A 15614-nucleotide genomic window follows, 5' to 3' on the forward strand; every position below is an offset into this window, starting at 1 on the left:
CGACTCCTCTTCCTTCCTCTTCCTCCTACATTTCATTATCCTCCTCTCTTCCTCCAACTCATCTTCCTTATCATAGTAGACGTGGCGTGGGTCACTCTGACTAATGAACCACAACACAACTCAAGTTTATTTTTGTTTATGTAATTTTTCTAGTTTTTTCTCTCTCGATATTCTTGACTGTTTTTCACTCTTGCTTTTCTTTCACTATTTCCATTCCATTTTTTTCATTCTTGATTTTTTTTATGTTTGTTTTTCTATTTTTTCTGGTCTTCCTTATTTTCTTTAATTATTATTTTTGTTTTCATTTTTTTCTTCTTAGTTACTTAAACGTCATTTTTTTCGGTATTTCATTTGTTCATTCGTTATTCCTTTCATTCATTTTATTCATATTTCTCTATCACCTTTAATTTATGCATTGTGTGTGATGAAAATATATTTATAATAATATACAAAACAAAAAAAGTAGTAAGAAGGAAATAATTAACAAGACGTGGTGTGTGTGTGTGTGTGTGTGTGTGTGTGGGTGTGTGTGTGTGTGTGTGTGTGTGTGTGTGTGTGTGTGTGTGTGTGTGTGTGTGTGTGTGCGTGCGTGCGTGTGTGTGTGTGTGTGTGTGTGTGTGTGTTTTGGTTGGGTTAACTATACACTCCACAAAACCAATTACTTGACCAGGATCACATGTCACCCTTCACACCCCACCAACCATCACCACCACCACCACCCCCACCAACCATCACCACCTACCACCACCCCACCAACCATCACACCACCACCACCACCCCACCACCCTGCTCATCCTCTCTACCAATAAACGACACAGCATGTTCCTCCCCCACAGCCAAACTCAATAACACTACACCACTAGAGTTTTATTTACATTTATATTTCAAAGTTAATTTAACAGAACGGACGTGAGTTTATACCCGATACAGTCCGTTGCAGTTGTCAATTCACCTAAGTTACTGTAATATTACGCTATTCATGTAACTAACTGTACCATTTTTGCTTATTCATGTAACTAACTGTACCCTTCCTACCCCTATTCATGTAACTAACTGTACCCTTCTTTGCCTATTCATGTAACTAACTGTGCCATTCTTTACCCTATTCATGTAACCTAACTGTACCATTCTTTACCCTATTCATGTAACCCTAACTGTTGCCTTCTTTACCCAATTCATGTAACTAACTGTACCCTTCTTTACCCTATTCATGTAACTAACTGTACCCTTCTTTACCCTATTCATGTAACTAACTGTACCCTTCCTTACCCTATTCATGTAACTAACTGTACCCTTCTTTACCCTATTCATGTAACTAACTGTACCCTTCTTTACCCTATTCATGTAACTAACTGTACCATTCTTTACCCTATTCATGTAACTAACTGTACCATTCTTTACCCTATTCATGTAACTAACTGTACCATTCTTTACCCTATTCGTGTAACTAACTGTACCATTCTTAACCCTATTCATGTAACTAACTGTACCGGCAAAGGGATATGTAGGAGTGTATTAAATTTGTCCGTCCGTCCACCGCCAGTCCGTCCGGGAATTGTCAACACGATAACTTGAAGAAACACCGATGGATTCTAACCCAACGTGATGTATGGAGTTGTCACAGCAAGGTCTCAGAGGTGTTAGAGTATCAGTGTTGTGTGTGTGTCAATGTTGTACCAAGTTATAGACTCTTGGGCAATGTTGTGGCGAGAGAGAGAGAGAGAGAGAGAGAGAGAGAGAGAGAGAGAGAGAGAGAGAGAGAGAGAGAGAGAGAGAGAGAGAATAAACTACCGCTCAAAAATATCGAAATAAAATTATACGTTATAATAAACACAAACTACTAATCACCGCCAGTTAACGAGTTCATTATTAATTTACACCCAAGTCCCTTCAGCTAATCTAATAATGATTTTCCACCCAACAAGTGAAATGGTCCCCAAATAACGTGAAATGCAAAAAAAATGGCGAATATTTATCGAGAACTAACAACAAAAATAACAACTACAACAATAACAATTACAAAAGCAATAACAATAACAAAAACAAAACCACCATCCTATAGTACATAGTGTATATATATTTTGTCTTCAAGTTTTCAATAACATCGTGAGGTTTAATGTACATGTTCTTCAATACTATGAGAGAGAGAGAGAGAGAGAGATGGTCTATATTTGGACTTCAATACCATTAAGAATCCATGAGTGGAAAAGGTCAGAGTGGATGTCAGTCATATCCTTCTCCTCCCCCACACCCCTCTCTTCGCCCCCACACTCCTCTCCTCCTCTACCACAGTCTCTCTCCTCCTCTACCACAGTCTCTCTCCTTCTCCCCCACACTCTCCCTCCTCCACACACTCCCCCATCCTCTCACTCCCCACCGCACACTCCCCTCCTCCTCCACCACTCTCTCCCTCCTCCCTCTACACACTCTCCTCCTCTTCTTCACCCACACACTCGCTCAGCTCGGCTCCCTCCCCTTCCCCCCACTCTCCTTCCTCCTCTCTCCTCTTCGCCCCCACGCCCCCTTCCCATCTCTCTCCTCCCCATTCTCCCTCTACCCCCCACACTCCCCCCACCGCCTAAATCTTACAGCCACCTTTTTCATCACCTCCCCTCACCTGTGCCCACCTGATGCACTCCACCTGTACCACCTTCACTTTCTGCACCTATTTTGTTCACTTTGGTCTAATTAGTATTTTTCATTATTATTTTTGTTTTCCTCTATCATTATCCTCGTTCATCTGTTCCTTGAGTATTGTGTGTGTGTGTGTGTGTGTGTGTGTGTGTGTGTGTGTGTGTGTGTGTGTGTGTGTGTGTGTGTGTGTGTGTGTGTGTGTTTCTTCTTAATTAGTCATATATTAACCATTAACACCCTATTGCTAATACTACTACTAATCTTATTACCATTATTAACGTTACTAGTCTATGTTGTTATTTAATTATTGTCATCATTAGTACAATAATTATCATTACTGTCATCATCATTATTTCCAGCAGGTATTCATTAATCATACAGTTAGAAACAAAGTCAACAATGGAAGGTATTTTCTCGTGCGTCAAACTGAACATTTAATATTTACTGTTAGTGTGCTCTCTCTCTCTCTCTCTCTCTCTCTCTCTCTCTCTCTCTCTCTCTCTCAGTTGTGCCATCATAAACACTATACCACCTCACTATACAACTTCATACAATCGTGTTAACTGCTGATAACATACATAACTATACACAGCACGACTCATACACACTGGTATCTCGGTGCTGTATACAATGAAGCAATCTAGAGAGGTGATGTATACAATGAAGCAATCTAGAGAGGTGATGTATACAATGAAGCAATCTAGAGAGGTGCTGTAGCCAATGAAGCAATCCAGATTTATTAACCAACTGACCTTCACCGTCATCAAAAATCGGATAAAAAATAAATAAATCTGACACTTATTAGTAACACCTGAGGCTTAAGGTGGGTTACAGCGTGACAGGAAGTTCTGATCTGACGCTTTAATCTGAACTCAGGTGTTACAAGGGGCTAGATGTAACGGGATACAGTAAAAACACACTTAAGTACAGACGACATAAGGCTGAGTTAATCGATGTTAAATGTGGCTGACTAAATCTATGTTAAATGTAGCCGAGTTAATCTATGTTAAATGTAGCTGAATTAATCTATGTTAAATGTGGCTGACTTAATCTATGTTAAATGTGGCCGAGTTAATCTATGTTAAATGTGAATAGAATTAAGAAGAAATACTAACATTGCAGTTAAAATTTCTGGCGTGAAAATTCTTTAAAAGATTCGTACAAGAAAAGTTTCTCGTAAGTGGAAATGTAAGGACACACTTAACTGCCTCACTTGAGCTAAACTACAATATAATGCATAATAAAATGGCCTCGCAATTACGCTGAGACTCTACATAGCTTCACTTAAGTAACCAGTTAAGTGACAATATTGACTTTGAGAATGCCAGAGAGAGAGAGAGAGAGAGAGAGTAATGAAGGTATGAAGATAAGAGTTTCACTGTAAATGGCATGTGTGTTTCTAGTACGTTTCATTGGCTATATAAGTACAATATCATAGTACTCAAGGTAAATAAGGTCATAGTACTCAAAGGATTAAGTCATTGTACTACAAGGGTTATAGATCATCGTGCTCTCGAAGGGGCTGTTACCTTTATCACAACACTAATTATACATGACTCACGAGGTTGTTATTGGACTCAAAGGGTTATAAGTCATTCACGACCTTCCCATCACCTCACACGACCACCCATCACTTTACCCCCACCTCCTCACACCCCCACCTTCTCACACTCCAAACCTCCAAACACCCCCACCTCCATCCCCACCCACCTTCTCCCACCCCACCTTCTCACATCCCCATCTCCTCACCTTCTCCCACCCCACCTCTCCATCCCCATCTCCACCTTCTCCACCCCACCTTCTCCACACCTTCTCCCCCCCCCCACCTCCTCATCCCTCTCATCTCCATCCTCACCTTCCTCCCACCCCCACCCTCACACCCCCACCTTCTCACACCTTCTCACCCCCCACCTCCTCACCCTCCTCACATCCCCATCTCCTCACTCTCCCACCCCACCTTCTCCCACCCCCACCTTCTCCACACCCCCACCTTCCTCACACCCCCCACCTTCTCACATCCCCATCTCCTCACCCTCTCCCACCACCCCACCTTCTCCCACCCCCACCTTCTCCCACCCCCCACCTCCCTCACACCCCCACCTTCTCACACCCCCATCTCCTCACCCCATCTCTCACCCCCCCCCACCCCACCTTCTCTCCCCCACCTCTCCACCCCCACCTTCTCCTACAACCCCATCCTCACCCTCTCACACCCCCACCTCCCCACACCCCCCACCTTCTCACACTCCCATCTCCCTCACCCCACCCCCACCCCCACCTTCTCCCACCCCCCCCACCTTCCCACACCCAACCTCCTCACCCTCTCCCACCCCTACCTCCTCCACACCCCACTCTCACACCCCCATCTCCTCACACCCCCACCCTCCCCACACCCCCCACCTTCTCACACCCCCATCTCCCCACACCCCCATCTCCCTCCATCCCCATCTCCCTCACGCTCTCCCACCCCCACCTTCCCACACCCCCACCTTCTCACACCCCCACCTTCTCACACCCCCACCTCCTCACCCTCTCCCACCCCTACCTTCTCATACCCCACCTTCTCACACCCCCACCTCTCCACCCCACCTCCTCACCCTCTCACACCCTACCTTCCATGCCCCACCTTCTCACACCCCACCCCCCACCTTCTCCACCCCCACCTTCCTCACACCTCCCCACCCCTCCCCTCCTCACATCCCATCCTCACCTCCTCCCCCCCCACCTTCCCCACCCCCCACCTTCTCCCACCCCCATCCCTCCACATCTCCCCACCCTCCCCACCCCACCTTCTCCACACACCCCACCACCCCCACCCCTCCCACCCCCACCTTCTCACACCCCATCTCCTCACACCCCCATCTCCTCACCCCTCTCCCACCCCACCTCTCACACCCCCACCTTCTCCCACCCCCACCTTCTCACACCCCCCACCTCCTCACCCTCTCTCACCCCTACCTCCTCACACCCCCACCTTCTCACTCCCATCTCCTCACACCCCCCATCTCCCACCCTCTCCCACCCCCACCTTCTCACACCCACCTTCTCCCCACCCCACCTTCCTCACCCCCACCTCCTCACCCTCTCACTCCCCACCTCCTCCCACACCCCCTTTCTCACACCCCCATCTCCTCACACCCCCACCTCCTCACACCCCCACCTTCTCACACCCCCATCTCCTCACACCCCCATCTCCTCACATCCCCATCTCCGCTCTCCACCCCCACCTTCTCACACCCCACCTTCTCACACCCCCACCTTCCACCTCTACCTCCTCACCCTCCCCACCCCTACCTTCTCATACCCCCACCTTCCTCACACCCCCACCTTCTCACCCCCCACCTCCCACCCTCTCCCACCCCCACATGTTACTGAGGTTATCATGTTTAAGACGTGTTACTGAGGTTAACACATCAAGCTTAAGACGTGTTACTAAGGTTAACACGTCAAGCTTAAGACTTGTCAAACACATCAAGCTTAAGACGTGTTACTGAGGTTAACACATCAAGCTTAAGATCTTTTACTGAGGCTAACACGTAAAGCTTAATACGTTTTACTGAAGCTTACAAGGAATGGTTGGTAACAAGTGTCCTCATGATGCTTAGCGTCTGTTTAACTACAGTAGAGACAGTCATAAGCACAGTTATAAACGTGTCCTGTTGACAGTACCTCACCTATATATATAATTAAGCTAACTTTAGAGTAATTTACTATGACATATTCCTTACTGGACCAGACACAGTTCAGGTATAAAAACAATGTATATTGACAGTTCATGTATAAAAAAGGAACAGACCAGCAGTGGAATAAGGAGATGATGGTGGTGATGGTGATGGTGGTGGTGATGATGATGATGATGATGATGATGATGATGGTGGTGGTGGTGATGATGATGATGATGATGATGATGATGATGATGATGATGGTGGTGATGGTGATGATGGTGGTGGTGATAATGATGATGGTGATAATGATGATGGTGATAATGATGGTGATGGTGGTAATGATGATGATGATGATGATGATGATGATGATGATGATGATGATGATGATGATGGTGGTGGTGGTGGTGGTGGTGGTGGTGGTGGTGATGATGATGATGATGATGATGATGATGATGATGATGATGATGATGATGATGATGATGATGATGATGATGATGATGATGATGGTTATTTTGTGATAATGGTGGTGGTGAAAATGATGATGATGATGGTGGTGATAATGATGGTGATGGTGGTGGTGATAATGATGGTGGTGGTGATGATGATGATGATAATAGTGGTGATGACGGTGATAATGATTATGATATTCCTGCTGTTATTGATAGTGATGATGATGATGAGTGGTGATGGTGATAACGATGATATTCTTGCTGTTGTTGATAGTGGTTGTGGTGATGATGATGATGAAAATGATGATGGTGATAACGATGGTTGTGATAATGATGATGATGGTAATGATGATGGTGATGATGGTGGTGATGGTAACACCTTATCAGATAATCACAACACCGAACTACACTATCAATATTAACAAGAGTAAGAACACAAGGTTGGCAACACTTACTCTGGCACTGGTAACCCTGCTTGCCGAAGCCCCTGAGGAAGGAGAGGAAAGTGTGTGTTAGTGAGGCTATATCATGGCCACTGTCTCTCTCACCTGACTCACTTTCACCTGTCTTTCTCACCTGTCTTTCAACTTCCACCTGTCTCTCATCTTAACCCGTCTCTCTCGCCTGTCTCTCACCCTCCACCTGTCTCTCATCCTCACCCGTCTCTCACATTAATGTCTCTCTCTCTCTCTCTCTCTCTCTCTCTCTCTCTCTCTCTCTCCTCTCTTCTTGTTACACAATCTTCTGACACACACACACACACACACACACACACACACACACACACACACACACACACACACACACACACACACACACACACACACACACACACACACACACTATTATATCAATACACCTAAAACAGTAACACTGATAACTTTATGAACTGGCGTAAGAGAAACGTCACCAGAACTGTATTGAGATTAGAGTAAGTTACGTCTACAAGAATACAGTGAGTTACATGTATATGATAATTTCTGGACTCGGGGAAGCAAGAATTAACATGTGAAACACTCAGGTAGAATAAATACCTTAATGAGAACAAGAAAATGTTTACAAAATTTCAGTGACATCCTCCAAGGCGCTGTGTGACGTCAGAGGGCGAGGAGGTGTTTTCGTCCTAGAACTTCTTAATCGTGTACGTGTTCCCTTTAAGGTATTTGTTACCAGGACGTTTAACAAGCTAATTCTTGCTTCCCTAAGTGCTTAATTATGAGTCATCAACACAGAAAACTTATTATTATTATTTAAAATATCAGAATATAAATAAGATAGATTAAATACTAAAAAACTGTAGTGACTCTTCAGGTGTCCGTCTGTCAACCAATCAGCTGCCTTGCTACACACAGACCCTAGGCCTAAGTTGCAAGGTTGGAGTGACCAGACTATAACTTACCTTACCCTAAACTTCGACCACAGATCGAAATCTTCCTGTTCGAAAAGAAACACAGACTGAGGTACAAATACCAGATCCAATCTGAAATAAGTTGTGTTAACAGATGTGTTCTCCCATCTGAACGGATTGCACGGGTCCTTAATACGAGGAAACATCATTATAACTTCGGAAAAAAAATCAAGCTTTTCAGACGATCCTGGAGTTCTGGCGTGCAGAACTCCAGAAGGGACGCACTGTAACTTTTCTAAGGGTTGGCCAGTTCCTCAAGGAACCGGAGGTTGTTAATCTTAAAGATATCAAGCGTCCAGTGCTTCATTACCTGACGAGTCTTCGAGGGCGGATGTCCCAATACTTTTGCAACAAGGACCTGGCACTGTACTATTAGGTTCTAAATCCTTTCAAATGCCCAATCAAAACGGTCCATAAGAGTCATCTAGATTACAGAGGAATTCATCAATATGAAGACGGGCAAACTTCTACAGATCAGCTTCGAAAGTGAGCAGACAAAACCGTCTTCCTTTTGGAACACTCAGACTGCGACGAGTATTTGCTCCTGTTTGTCTTCACTTACATGTGCGAGGCTGAAAAAATTAAAGAGAGAAACAATATAAACGCAGTGGCCGAGTCTGATTCACACGATGAACGATATGGACTCACTTGGCCGGGAGCGAGTTGTTTCCTCTGTGTGTTACTATTTGGTAATATTATAATGCTGAAATAGTGAGTTTATTCTCTTTCCCAAGTAAAAAATCTATTTGTGGCGTCTTTCTGATTGAACAACGAGTGATTCAGACTTTTCCAATTGGGGCAACGCTGAAAATTAATTGGGTACATCTGCCCTAACCTAACGTAAACTAAACCATAACAGCCCCTAACCTAACCCATCCTCTCCTACCCTTTATCTAACATAATTCCTAACCTAATTTAACTTATACTGATATAAACTAACATAATCTTACCTAACCATTCACCTACCATAACATAATCTTACCTTACCATTCACCTACCATAACATAATCTTACCTAACCATTCACCTACCATAACATAATCTTACCTAACCATTCACCTACCATAACATAATCTTACCTAACCATTAACCTACCATAACATAATCTCTTACTAACAACATTAACTAACCTAACCTAACCTGATAGCAGTATTATGCGTTGACACGAGGTGTTAGACTAGGTCAGGCTGTGCGGCTAACCTATATCAAAGATTGTGGGGAGAAACATGCTCACTGGGAGGTGGGTAATGGGAGGTGTGAGGAATGGGGGGGAGGATAGATAATGGGAGGAGGATGGTAATATAGGGAGGAGGTGGGTAATGGGGAGTGTGGGTAATGGGGAGGAGTAATGGGGAGGAGAGGTGGGTAATGGGGAGGAGGATGGAGTAATGGGGAGGAGGGATGGAGTGTGGGGAGGAGGATGGGTAATGGGGAGGAGGGTGGGTAATGGGGAGGAGTGTGGGTAATGGGGAGGAGGGTGGGTAATGGGGAGGAGGGTGGGTAATGGGGAGGTTATGTACTGGGGGGGGTAATTAGGGAGGTTGGGAATTTACCTATTTATTCATTCATCTATCTATCTATCTATCTATCTATCTATCTATCTATCTATCTATCTATCTATCTATCTGTGTCTGTCTGTCTATATTTACAAATCCATAATCTCTCTCTCTCTCTCTCTCCTTCTAAACATCTATCTATATATTCCTCAGGTATACAAGAGAGTATAAGGTGGGCGTGTGTCTATGTTATACAGGGTAAGGTGGGCGTGTGTCTATGTTATACAGGGTAAGGTGGGCGTGTGTCTATGTTATACAGGGTAAGGTGGGCGTGGAAGCCTTGCCTTAATATAACAACATGATCCGTTGTTTACAAGCAAGTAATTTCCACAATTATCTCTCTTCCAACCCACCACCATGACCTGAGAGAGAGAGATCACCATATACATTTATTGCTGTCAATCTGAATAACTGGAGGCGCCTGGCATTACTCAACTCACAGGGGAGATTCTGTAAGTCTTTCTAAACACAATCAGGGCAATGGAAAGGGCTGTTGCCTCACCTGTACATGATGAAAATTATATTAAGAGGAAGACCACAAGGAAAGGTGTACCCCAACTCTCTCGGGTGGACAGGAAGAGGACAGCAAGTACACAATCTGTCTGTCTGTCTGTCTGTCTATTTCTTTGTCTGTCTGTATGTCTATCTATCATCTTCCCCCCTCTTCTACCTCTGTCTAGGGTGGATCAAGGGAAAATAAACCTCAAAAGAAAAGAAGGGGCAAGTAATAATGAGATTAGTGTGAGACAAGAGACACCACAACAACAGGTAAAAACATCCCTGCACACCTGTTCACTTCCTCAATCAACACACAAACTATATAAAGTGAATCTTATCACCCAACACTGAATCACCGAGTTCTGGGTTCAGAATCACTGTGTTGTACTAAGTGAATCACAAAACCTCGTATCCTAAGTCATCAGATTCACTCATTTCTACAGTAAAACCTCCATATAGCGGACTTCTCTCTCAATATAATCCGCTAGTTAGGGATTTCACATCTAACGGACCCTCGATATAACGGAATTTCCTCTCCATGGACCAAAAAAAAATATCTGGGTCTAACTTGACGTATATAGAAAATAAACGCCACCATGTCAATACGCACTGGTTACTTACATACCACCATGAATACGCTCTCCAGTCACTACCATTACCATCATACTCCCATAATACACCATCGTAACCCACAAAAAAACTAAAATATTCATCGCTAGCAAAAAGTCAAAAGTGTAAGCGGGTTCGGCCATCACATGTTAAAGGTCACAGGTTAACGTAGGTCAGAGGGCAAGCTGTGCCAGGGACCGGAAGCAAAAACCTATCACGCCTACCTGCACGTACTATCGTCTGGTTCCCACATTTACATCAATGTTCCCACGCTTCCATCAATGTTCCCACGCTTCCATCAATGTTCCCATGTCTTTTAATATACTCGCGGTCTCCTCCATATTCCCATATTTCCCCCCAAATTCCCATACTCTCCTTTAAACTATCATGCTCTCCCTTGAACTCCCATGCTCTCCCTTAAACTCCCATGCTCTCCCTTGAACTCCCATGCTCTCCCTTAAACTCCCATGCTCTCCCTTAAACTCCCATGCTCTCCCATGCTCTCCCTTAAACTCCCATACTATCCTTAAACTCCCATGCTCTCCCTTAAACTCCCATGCTCTCCCTTAAACTCCCATGCTCTCCCTTAAACTCCCATGCTCTCCCTTAAACTCCCATGCTCTCCCTTAAACTCCCATGCTCTCCCTTATACCCCCACGCCTCTCCTATGCCGTCTTTCACCCATTATTTAACCACGTTCATATTCTTCCTCCCTCTCACTCCTCTCTTAGTTCCACAAACATACACACAACTACACACGTTTTCTCTGGTACATTAAACAACACATCCCCTCTCCTCTACTGTCTCTCCCCGTTATCCATTTACTTATTACATGATTCGTGACTCTCCCATGACCCCTACAGCGCTTTCATGACCCCTACAGCGCTCCCATAAGCCCTACAGCGCTTCCATGACCCCTACAGCCTTCCGGCCCCTTCAGCCCTCCATGCCCTACAATGGTTCAGCCCCACAGTGCTCCCATGACCCCTACAGCCTCCCGCAGTCCCTACAATGCTTCCATGGCCCCCCACAGTGCTCCCACAGCCCTACAGCACCACGATCCCTACAGGCTTCCATGACAGCGCAATGACCCCTACAGCTGTTCCATGACCCCTTCCAGCGCTTCCGTGACCCCTACAGTGCCCCCATGACTTACTATTTCTCTTGTCAGTGTTTCCCAAGAAGTCTCACCGCCCACCAGCGCTGTCCACCACTTCTCCGTGTTCACGCTCCCACCGCCGCCGCTCTCCCTCATACTGTTTGTGCTATATGTTGCGTTACCTTCTATCACGTTACAACAAATTTTATTTCGTTTCAGTATTGTATTACAGCACTCCACACACACACACACACACACACACACACACACACACACACACACACACACACACACACACACACAGCTCCATCACCCAAGACAAACATTCAAACTTCCCGAGGACTAAATTTGGATTTTCCATTCATAATTTTTTTTGATTGGTATAGGAAGTTTATACTCAATATAGATATGAAATTACCAGTCCAAACTGAACAAGCCTTCACAATATCTTCTGTGTCTTTTACCCAAACTTTATCCTACTTCTTTAGAGACCTAATATCTTACCAACATAATAAGAGACGTAAAAAGGTGGGGGAGGGGGGGGGTCAGGAGAAGAGTTGCTCAAGACAAGAAGCAAATTTAATTCCAGAGAGCACCATTCTATTCATCCATTAGCTGCGTCAGGTAAAAGATCTCATTTCCTGAAGATGGTGAGGAGGAGGAGGAGGAGGGAAGACTGGGTGAGGAAATTACGTATAGATAACCAAGGCTGGAAGAGGTTCACCCCGGGGCGCTGGCTGGGTGAAAACAACCCAGGCTGACAAGGAGGCAAACAGGGTGGAAAGTTGGCAGGGAGGCAGGGGGCTAGTAGGTAGGCTGGCTGGTTATTTAGTAAGCACGCAGACAGGCAGGCAGGCAGGTTGACTGGTTGGTAGGCAGACAGGCAGGGAGGCAGACCAGTAGGAGGACTCCGCCTGGGTCAAGGTTGTTGTTGTGGTGGTGCGTCTTCAACTAGAGACACTGACAGTAATTTAATAGGAACATTATCATAAGAAATTAGTGTCTTTATTGACACACACACACACACGCGCGCGCGCGCACTGTAACGTTCACATCTTGGGAGACTGTTGTAAAGTTAAGTTTTCTGTTGTTGTAGTTGTGACAGAGACGAAGAGTCATACAGCCAGAGATAAACAAACACCAGGGAACTCTTGATGATTAAATATTACCGGACAACTGACAACAGTGAAGGCAGTGTACGGAACATGATGCTATAGTGATACTGTGACTTTTGCTTCACACTATATAAATATAATAGTCATATACATATACATGACACGCAACAAAAAATGGGTAGAAATGCAAATATCTGGAGAGGGGGAACATCCATAATTAATGAGGCACAGAGCACTAGGCGTCAACAAGCTGGGGTCGAGGGTACAACAACAACAACAACAACACACAGTAACAATAACACACAGTATAATACAACAACAACAACAAGAACACAGAGCATACAACAACAACCTCCGACACAGCATACAACAAACACACAGCATACAACAACAGACAGCATACAACCTACAGCATACAACAACACACAGCATACAACAACAACAAAAACAGCAACACATAACAACATACAACAACAGATGTGTGTCAATGTTAAGTAAAACTCGGAAGCTTTTCGTCGGTATACCCGGTATTAAAAACAAGAGAAGGGGAGAAAGTTAACGAAGCCGACAGGGTTATCGGAGTTCGTCCTTTAAAGCACGTCAGGTCAGGTTAGGTTTGGTCAGGTCAGGTCAGGTCAGGTTAGATTTGGTTAGGTTAGGCTAGGTCAGGATAGAATCTGTTGAGACACCCTTTTCAATAATTCTAACCAATGTTATCATTATTTTCATTATTTATTTTTATTACATATCATCAGATGCTTAAGCCCAGCATTTAGCGGCTACATCATTTACACTTATCTCTGTATATAAAGACAACATGGGAAAGGGAGGAGGGACAAAAACAAAGGAAAGTTAAATTTGAACCGAAAACTTTTGACATCTAATAATGCAAAAAAACGAAATTTATCCATACTCATACATGCAAATACATCACTGTACTGTACTGTAGGTGCGCGTGATCCATGTATATACGACCATAAACCCAAAGTAAAAACAAAAGACGTATAAGCACAACTCTTAAATGATAAACAGTAATTATTATAAATACACCATATAAATGTTCACAAAGCCAATACTAAGAGACTCCCCCCCACCCCCCTCCTAGCATTACAAAGAACTATAACACAAGGTTAAGGGAAGATTAAGTAGGGTGGAGGTGACGCCCCAAAAGTAGGGGATCCCGCATATAATCACCCGGGAGGATCTTCAGCTCTGTGAGGAAATAGGGTCTCTAGTCCCCGGTCCCACTGAGCTTTCAATACATAAACAAGACCAATGCCGAGGCTCACGGCCCTAAGCCCTCAGATTAATTGTATTTTTTATTAATTTATTCTTATTATTACCATGATTTTTATTGTTTATTATTATTATTGTTGTTATTATTATTATTATTATTATTATTATTATTATTATTATTATTATTATTATTTGTTCGATAAAGTATACTGACAGGAACAGGAGGTTTATTACATTTTCATTACCTTTAACATCATTATTTCTTATGTCAATATTGGTTCATTAATATTCAAGAAGGATATGGCTAGGAACTGCCTCTCATCGCTTCCCCAGTGGCTTGTTGATATAAACTGGTTCCCCTTGTTGTCATAAGCAGAGACAACAGGTATGGTTTGGCGAGAGACTTCTCTGATTGGTTGATTGTGTTAGTCCAACAAGTGCCAGCATCAGTATCATGGAAGTAGAGCAACAAGTGCCTGTGTGTGTGTGCTGACAGCCCTCAGGGGAAATCTTGGTGGTGTGTGGCGGTGTTGTTAGATCCAAGGTCAGGCACTGCCACCTAACCGCTACACACGGTCCACTACAGCACGCCATGCACGGTCCACTACACCACGCCATGCCTGGTCCACTACAGCACGCCATGCACGGTCCACTACAGCACGCCATGCCCACTACACCACGCCATGCACGGTCACTACACTACGCCATGCACGGTCACTACACTACGCCGCACGGTCACTACACCACGCCATGCCTGGTCACTACAGCACGCCATGCGGTCCACTACAGCACGCCATGCACGGTCCACTACACTACGCCATGCACGGTCCACTACACTACGCCATGCACGGTCCACTACACCACGCCATGCCTGGTCCACTACACTACGCCATGCACGGTCCACTACACCACGCCATGCACGGTCCACTACACCACGCCATGCACGGTCCACTACACCACGCCATGCACGGTCCACTACACCACGCCATGCACGGTCCAGTACACCTTGGCCATCCACTTTATCATTAACCTTTCACATTATACAACATTCCTGGCTTAATTCCTTCATGAATTTGCTTTTGATTTTCCAGTGCAGGTTAATCTGACAGTGTGTGTGTCCTTAAATTTATGGCTTTAGCAATTTGTTCAGGATTTGGGTTTCATGTTCACTCCATAAACACGTACAGTCCCCTTCACTAGCACGTTTACAGGTGCTCGTCATATAAACATTCCACAAATCATTACACTGATATATATTTTTTTTAATATTATTTTACTTTGAATGTATAATGTGGTATGGGTGTATTAGTGTATAACGGGGTACTGGTCATAAACAGTATATTTAG

The 15614-nt window shown here is 44.5% G+C and overlaps 1 protein-coding gene across 4 annotated transcripts in view; it reads right to left on the reverse strand.

Moving 5' to 3' along the window:
* LOC121860337 (protein kinase C, brain isozyme-like) overlaps positions 1–7297 on the reverse strand; it is a 118988-nt gene extending 111691 nt beyond the window's left edge. For 3 of the 4 annotated variants that reach the window (XM_042357412.1, XM_042357411.1, XM_042357410.1), the window contains exon 1: positions 7204–7296. The gene's annotated coding sequence lies outside the window, so the exon portion shown is untranslated. Of the gene's footprint in view, positions 1–7203 lie in introns of all 4 variants that reach the window. The other variant, XM_042357413.1, reaches the window with a different exon arrangement.
* Positions 7298–15614: the final 8317 nt, after the last annotated feature.

The sequence above is a fragment of the Homarus americanus genome, unplaced genomic scaffold, assembly GCF_018991925.1.
Source record: "Homarus americanus isolate GMGI-L3 unplaced genomic scaffold, GMGI_Hamer_2.0 scaffold48088, whole genome shotgun sequence".
Taxonomy (NCBI): domain Eukaryota; kingdom Metazoa; phylum Arthropoda; class Malacostraca; order Decapoda; family Nephropidae; genus Homarus; species Homarus americanus.